This window comes from Quercus suber, unplaced genomic scaffold (assembly GCF_002906115.3).
Source record: "Quercus suber isolate HL8 unplaced genomic scaffold, Cork oak 2.0 scaffold_992, whole genome shotgun sequence".
Taxonomy (NCBI): domain Eukaryota; kingdom Viridiplantae; phylum Streptophyta; class Magnoliopsida; order Fagales; family Fagaceae; genus Quercus; species Quercus suber.
Window position 1 is genome coordinate 148,480 of NW_027070407.1, and position 8,526 is coordinate 157,005.

The window sequence follows — 8,526 nt, forward strand, 5'->3', positions numbered from 1 at the left end:
ATAGTATCTGTCAAACCTCATTAAACCTCGATAGATAGCTATCTGTTGAGCAACTATCGAGCTATCTGTCCACAGCTGTTGAGCTATCTGTCCAGTTTTAATAAACAGCTTCTCTTCACTTGTTTCTTTGTCCAATTTTCATAATTTTAATACTAGACTTGAACAACATGTTTCTTGAAGTATTAAACACATCCTAAATCTACCCAATTACAAGTAAAATGCGTTTCGTCAAAGGATTAGTCAATTACATAAAGTAGTGACATTTGTTCTTAACATGTGAAATACATATGTCCTAACAATTTTTTATTAATTTTTATTCTTCATCTCTCTCTCCCTCATCTATCTCTCTCTTTCTCAACCCAACTATTCTTAGCATCGCTAGCCACCACATCCACCTACCATCACCGCCACCAACCAGATCCACTGCAACCATAAACAACAGCAAAAAAAAAAAAAAAAAAAAAAAAAAAAAAAAAAAAAAACTCCATATCCACCCATACCACAACCACCACATCTACTCATCATCGCCACCACCAACCACCAGCCAGATCCACCACAACCACAAACAACATCAATAAAGAGAAAAAGAAACCTTACTGTGACCCATGACCACGACCCAGGAACACCGCATCGTGACTCAAGAACAGTACCGTGACCATCGAACCATTAGTGAGAGAAAAAAAACCATTGTCAGACCATCGAACCATCGCCAGACCATAGCCATCACCGGACCACAACCATCGGGAGAGAGAAGAGAGAAGAAAGAAGTGAGAGAGGAAAGAGGAGAGAAATGAGAGTTGGTGAGAATAAAAAAAAAAAAAAAAAAAAAATTTACAATTTAGAATGCTAAAAATTTTAACATTTAGCATCTTTATTGTAGGTGTGTTTTTGTGATTTGAGGTGTTAAAAGTACTAAAAAATAGCATTTATCAATTTTAGCACATTTGATGAGAATGCTCAAAAGCAGTACTACTTGTGCCACATAAAGTTGCACAAGTTGTGCTACATAACACTCATTTACCACTCACAACTCTCTCACACATAACACTTCTTTACCACTCACAACTCGCCACATGGGCAAGTTGTGTCACAAGTTGTGCCACTTTGTATAGCATAAGCATAACTCAATTAATTACTACTAATAATTATTGCTCTATTTTGAGGATTGCAATTTTATTTATAGCATTAATATTGGTGGTGTCAAACTCTCATATTGCCAAATTTAACAACTAATATTAAAAAGAAAATAAAAAAAAAGGGCTGCATTAGTGGAGCTAAAGATATAATTTTTGACTCTTGAGTTACAATGCATAGCCAATTGTTATACTAAAAAAATATTTTTTATTTGTCCTCTTATTATTATAATGATTATTTCCTTTTGGTTGTGATTGTGGTTGTTGTTTATTGTAGTGAATATATTATTTTATTGTGTTGTTTATATTATTTTAATGTGTTGAATGCTAAAAAAAAAATCATTGATATTGAATGTTTTGTAAAGTGATGTGGTAAAATAAATTAAGTAACTTTTTGTAGTGCCATTACAAAACATGAAATTATAATAAAACTAAGAGTCATAATGGAATTATCCATTACAAAACACCAGAAGGTAGAATGGGGGAGGAGAAAACTAAAAAATTCTGGTCTTGGAATTTCATTTAGTAGTTACTGTTAGACCATTAGTATTTCGATGGTTAAGAGCATTCATATCAATTTGTCTAAATTTTTTTGTTTATTTTAGTATAAGAACCTACATTTTCTATTTTATACAATCACTTTTACAAAATACCAACATTTGATTATCTATTATACACCCCATTTTATTTAAATAATGATTTTGTTCATTTATTATTACTATTTTTACCTTTATTTGTTCTCACATTCTCTCTCATCTTTCTTGAACATCACGTTCTCCCTCATCTCCTAGCTCCCTTCTCTCTTGACCACCACAAAACCTCAATGGCTGGACCTCTCATCATCATCATCATCTTCTTCTTCTTTGATGATTCACATGGATTTGTATATGGATTTGATGATATGGTTTTGTATATGAGTTTGGTGAGTTTGAGATCTAGATTTAGGAAAACCATATGGGTTTGATGAGTTTGAGATCTAGATCTAGGATTTGCTTAATGGATTTGATGAATTTGCAGAGCATTTTTACTGGGATTTAAGAGAAGATAGATAAGGACGAGAGTTAGGGGAGAAGAGAGAGAATCTGATGTGAGAAGTGAGAGAAAAAAATTATTAAAAAAATAAAATATAAAGTTGCAGTAACCGTGTATATTTACACAGTTACTGTAGCAAAAAATAAAATCTACAGTGTTTTAAATAGACTGATATAGATAGTTTTTGAAGAAAAAAGTGCAAATATGACAAATTTTACTTTATTTATTTTAATATCACATTTTACAATATACTCGACATTAAATAACCTATTTTTTACCACTTTATTGAAATATTCTTTCTTTATTTTTTTAATTCTCTCTCTCTCTCTCTCTCTCTCTCTCTCTCTCTCTCTCATTAATACTTTGGCACTTTATTGTAGGCAGGTACTAAAAATTTTGACTTTTGACACCATTGATGTAGTTATTTTAGCACATTGGTATAAATTCTTTGAGGCTTGGTTCATTCATCAGTTTTTATGGTTCAAATGAATTTCTTTTGTGGTGTGTTTAAAAGACAGGACTTGAGCATGTAGATTTGGATTTAAGTTATTAAAATCTAAATATCTTATTTGAATAGTTTTAAAAGAGCAATAAATTGGATTTGAAACAATATTTTTTATTATATATAAAATAGAAATTCTATTCTAGCATAATTTAAGTGTATATGTATGTGAAGCTCCCTCATGAAGACTTGAACCCTGGCGCTTACATTCCATACCCCACAAACACTTAATACTTGTAAAGTGACCATAGTGCCAAGGGTGAGTAGTGATAGATTTGAAATGATATTTAAAAACAATTGATTTGAAATCAAATTCAAATACAAATTCATGATTCAAAAACATAACATTGTACTGCTTTAATATTCTTCTCTCCTTTGTTACTTTCTTTTGGAGTACCCAAAAACAGAGTTACATAAGCTATTTGAAAATTTACTCTTCTTATAGAACCATTATTAGTATGACACATACTAGATTTTTTATTTTTCTTTTATTTGAAACTAGCATATAACTCGTGTATATACACAGTACAATTAAAAAAATTACAATTACACACATATATGGATTAAAATTATACTTTCTCTCTCTCTCTTTTATTTTTTATTTTAATTTATTTTGGATATACACATGAGTTTACTCTTTCTTTCTTTTTTTCCTTTATTGTTTATTGAATTTTTGATGATTTATTTATATTAAACCCTTCATCTTTTGCACCTCATTAACTCACCTAGAACAAAAAATTTAAAAACTTAAATAGGACATGTGGTACAAAATTAGACAACAATTGGAATCCAATTTTTTAAAATCTAATTGGATTTTCTTTCAAATTTACCTATTAGTGTGTATATATATATATATATATATATTATCAATAAAAAAATAGAATAATGAAATTGCTGATTCTTGATTTACACCATTATTTTTTTTTTTAAAGGAAAAACGAAAGTCACTTATTAGGTTAATTTTTCTAGTAGTCATGCATGAGATTTGTAATCCATGATCTTCATGTATAATTATTATATAAGGATCGTTCATCAAAAAATATTATTATATAAGGATCTATTAGAAAAATTGGTACGAAATTTATTCCTTTTCTATTTAGCAAGGTTGCTCTTAGATAAAGGCTTGATGGCTCTTAATAAGGATACAAGTTTAGAATACGATTATTGCCAATGACTTTCGCCCATGTAGACTTGTAGAGTTGAAGTTCACTAACAGTGGTACTCCCCATCCTAGCAATGGTACTGAATAAAAGGCATACTGACCCTCTTAAAGCTATGATAGGAGCAATTCAATCTAATCTTGCTAATGGATTAGTTTGGTTGAACATCAAGCCAAATTACTTTATTTCAATTAATGATCCTAATTTAGAAAACACAATTAGGATTAGAATAAAAACATCTTTGTTTACATGTTCTGGCACTGCAAAAAATATGTTGGCACTTGTTACTGTATTTGCCAAAATCCTGACTTACAATCAAATTTACTAAAGAATATATATTGATTGGCACTAGGTGTCCAGAGCAAAGCACCAACTAATCGTGGGGGTGTATAGACCATCGGCAAGGAGTTTCCCGCAATTACTAAAGAATAATTTTGATCTTTATTTTGACTAATCAATACATCTTTTCTAGGAATAAAATATCCATCAAACTCTAATTGTTCATTACATCGCTTCTAGTTGATTACCATACGGGCTTTGGGTTTGGAGTGGGATATAGTCAAGAAAAGCACACTAAAATTGCAATCAACCAATTAAAGACACATGCCAACATGACCACTCTATAGACTAGTGGCAACTGGCAACAGCGGGAGAAAGTATACCGTGTTTTGGTAATACCAACTCAGTATCTGTTTTGGTATTTCCTACCAAATAAATGAGTGACACATATTTCAAAAAATTATATTAGACTACTCCAATAAATTAATCATAATCTTCTATACTATCGGAAAGATAAATTAATCATTTATTAGAGTAGTCTGATATAATTTTTTGACACAAATGTCACGCATTTATTAGGTAAAAAATACCAAAACAGATGTTGAGTTGGTATTACTGAAACATAGTATACTTTTTCCAACAACTGAAACAACAAAAGAGTAAATGAATCACGAGCATTCAAAGAGAAGTCTCGTTAGGGTACATTAATACTCCTTTAATACATATTAAACAACTCTAGGTGAAGTTTACTCGCCCAGAAGGAAATCAGGACTTCCCATAAATACACAAATTACATAGAGGAGGGCAATAAGTTTGGTGCAAACAAAAAGTTTGGAAAATGGAAAATACTAAGATCACCGAAAATGGCACAACTTGCCAGCACAACACTTGGAAAATTATGGTTCCCTAATTTGCCAAAACGTTATCACATTTATTTGCTTCTTATATATATATATATATATATACATGTACTGGAATGGTCCTGCAATTAGAAATTAGAGCAGTGAGATAGGCTTGCTTCTTCATACATACATGTACTATTGTACTTGAATGGTCTTCCATTTTTATTGCAGTTAATCAACAACAATAACAAAAATTAAAAATTAGAGCATTGAGAGAGGGAAGAACATGAAAAGTCCCATTTAGTAAACTCGTAAATCGTAATTGTATGGAATCTATTTCTAAATTCTAAAGTTCCATACCCCAATTTCCAAGCCAATGATAAACCATCACAAACTACCCATTGGAAGTTCTACCAATTTTACGAGATAAGCCAAGTATTCTTGTCAACTCATTACTCTTTAATCCATAATTGATTTTTTTTTTCTTCTTCTTCTTTTAATTAAGTGCTAAAATTTACAAACGATAAATCACAATAAATATATTAAAATTCACAGGATTTAATTATAATAATTCAATCCTAATGATATTCTTAGTGATGTTTATGTTTGTAATTTGATCCCCACCTTCCCATCCTTCATTATCTACCGACCTTGTAAAAATAAAAAATAAAAACAACTTATATTAAATACAGATGAATTTGTCCCATGATAAACGCCACGTTCCACCATATTATAGCAGAAGTAGGAACAGTTAGATTGTGTACCCAGCACAAACTGGCAGGTCCCACACACTATAGGGTCTGCCAGTCTGTGAGGTACCCGGCATATATGCCGAGTACATAATATAATTTTCGCAGAATTAGAGCGAAATCCAAGTAATTCAAATTCTTTAAAATGATCTTCTCAAAAAAAAAAAAAAAATTTAAATATGTTTCAAGAATGAATCTTTTCCCAAGCTCGATGTCAGATGAAAAGTGTAAATTCCTTTTTGGCCAATGAAAAAAAAAAAAAAAAGAATTAGAAATTCACAAATGGTAAATCAAGCATGGTCCATGTGGACAATGCATTAATGTGCAGCTCAGAGAAAATATAAATTATTGTAGAAAGTATAACCCGCAGCCATTAAGGTTCAGTCCCTTAGCCTACATGTACTATCGGAGCCAACAAGTGGATGGAGAAATTATTCCGTATACTTATTGCACTACGCCTCACTTATACACAAACGTAGGATTCATAAATAGGATCCACATTTATGTTAGAGAGAAATATAGTATACTAGGTATGGAAAAATCTCTCATGTGTTAGGCGCATAAGATACCAGTGCACTAGGTACACTAAATAATTTCACTAGTAAATGTTGTTTGTTTTTAGATCCCTTAAAACACAGCCGATTAACCTAGTTAAAAAGCCAAGTTATTACTTAGTCTAAATTCCAGATCTAGATTATCACAATCAAACAATCATATCATGAATAGAAGCGGAAAAATAAATAATACAATTATATGATAACCCAGAAAAACGAAACCGGTAAAAAACCTAAATAGGATTTAATTTAACTATCCTCAAGGTAAACTTGAATTCACTATAGAAACAATCGAAGTTTGTACAATAGAACTTAAACCACTAACATTCTATTGCTACCCACCAGTAGAAAACTTACTAACACGATCACGTGCAAGCTCCGAGATCATAGACTCATTTTTTCTTGGATTCTACAACAAGTACAAGTACACCCGCTTGTATATCCTTAAGCTCTTATGGCAGCAATTGAATGATCATCAAGTTTTTGAAAAAATCTCCTTTTTGATAATCCTAAACTTGTGTGAAGGCAAGCACCTCTCAGATCTCACAAGAGATTCACACAAACAACAATATAAGAAACCTTTAAAACATGGCTAGGGTTTGCCTTATATACCTAGGATAAAACATAAAACCCTAAACGTTTTAATGGGCCCGATATTCGATAAATCGAGTATAAGTTTCGATCGATCGAGCCAGGCCAAAAGTTACTAATACTTTTGCAGCCACTCAATTCCAACTTTACATATACACACACACTTTGAGCAAGTCTAAATAAGACTAACAACTGATTTGATTATGGTTTGCCAACATTCACATTAGAGTTCTAAATACATTAGTTCCTAAGTCTTTAGAACCTAACAAACTCTTCCTTTGGCAATCCGTGACAAAACACAACTAAATGCTCAAAGTTTACAAAGAAAAAGTAATTTACAACAAATTCAATTTTAACTACTATCTATCAGTTGCAAGTGTAGACAGCAGTTTAATTGAATTAACCTGTATATTTCCTGAAACACTAAACAAAACGCATAAACGCATGTGTGGAAAAATACAAGTAAACAAAATAAATTCTTGATTTCACAAAACACAAAATAAAGACATATATCAATTAATAACTCATAAATATAAATCAATAAGCAGTGAAACAAGAACCATGTAAAACAATAAATGTATCTCCCCCTAACAGGAATAGCCCAACAAAAAAAGTATCAAGACCCAAAAAGGTAAATACAATGTGAAGCACCTAGATACATACAATATAATCAACTACACAAGCTCAAAAAAAAAAAAAAAAAAAAAAAAAAAAAAAAAAAAAAAAAAAAAAAAAAAACCCCCCCTCCATTAAAAAAAAAGCCAATAAAAAACACGANTCAAGACATGATCCAACGTACGTTGAATGTCCAAATCATCCGAAGTAGTCGGTGGAGGAACATCAGCAGCAACAGTACCAGATGCCTCAATCGAAGCATTACCTGTAAATGAGGGAGGAAGGGGTATAGCACCAAAAGGCTCAACTTGAGGAGCTCTCATATGAGCAGCCCTTTGCCTAAGGAAGGTGACACATATGCGAGCTATGACATGTACGGGCTCAGAAGCAGGGAAGCCATCTAAACCTAAAAACAGCAAAATCCTATGAATGAAGATAGGATGAACAAGAGTATGAGCAACGGCTGAACTCTTATAAACTTCGTTTAAAGAATGAAGAAACAGATGAGGAAAACTAATAGAAGCACCAAAAACAATGGCGTACAAAAACACACATCGCTTAATAGGGATGGTGTGGAGATGAGAGATAGACCACAAAGAATGACACGCTATCTGAAGGAAGAGATAGGTAGTCTCAAGAAGCTCAGTGGGCGTGATTGGAGGATCAGAACCCCACTGGATAGAAGACCCAGTGATGTATGACATAACGTCATCAAGGGGTGGAGACTCAGCATAAGGATAGATGGGCTGCCTAACGATCGAAACCTCAAGAGCCTCAACCACTATCCTAGGGGTAATGGTGAACTCTACACCTCGTATCCAACTCCTAACTAAGGTGTTGGAATCATAGATGTGGCAAGAGAGGTTCGAATAGAACTCTCTAATTAGGGCAGACGGGGGTGGATGATCTATCTCAAATAAAGACAACCAGCCCCTACTCTTAAAGTTTGCTCTAATGGCAAGATCTAACACAACCTTTCACTCAGCCCAAATCTTACGCTTAACGTTCAGCTTCCCATAGGCCTCTCTGCTTTTGTTACTCCGAAACAACTCACTCCTAAAGGGAGACT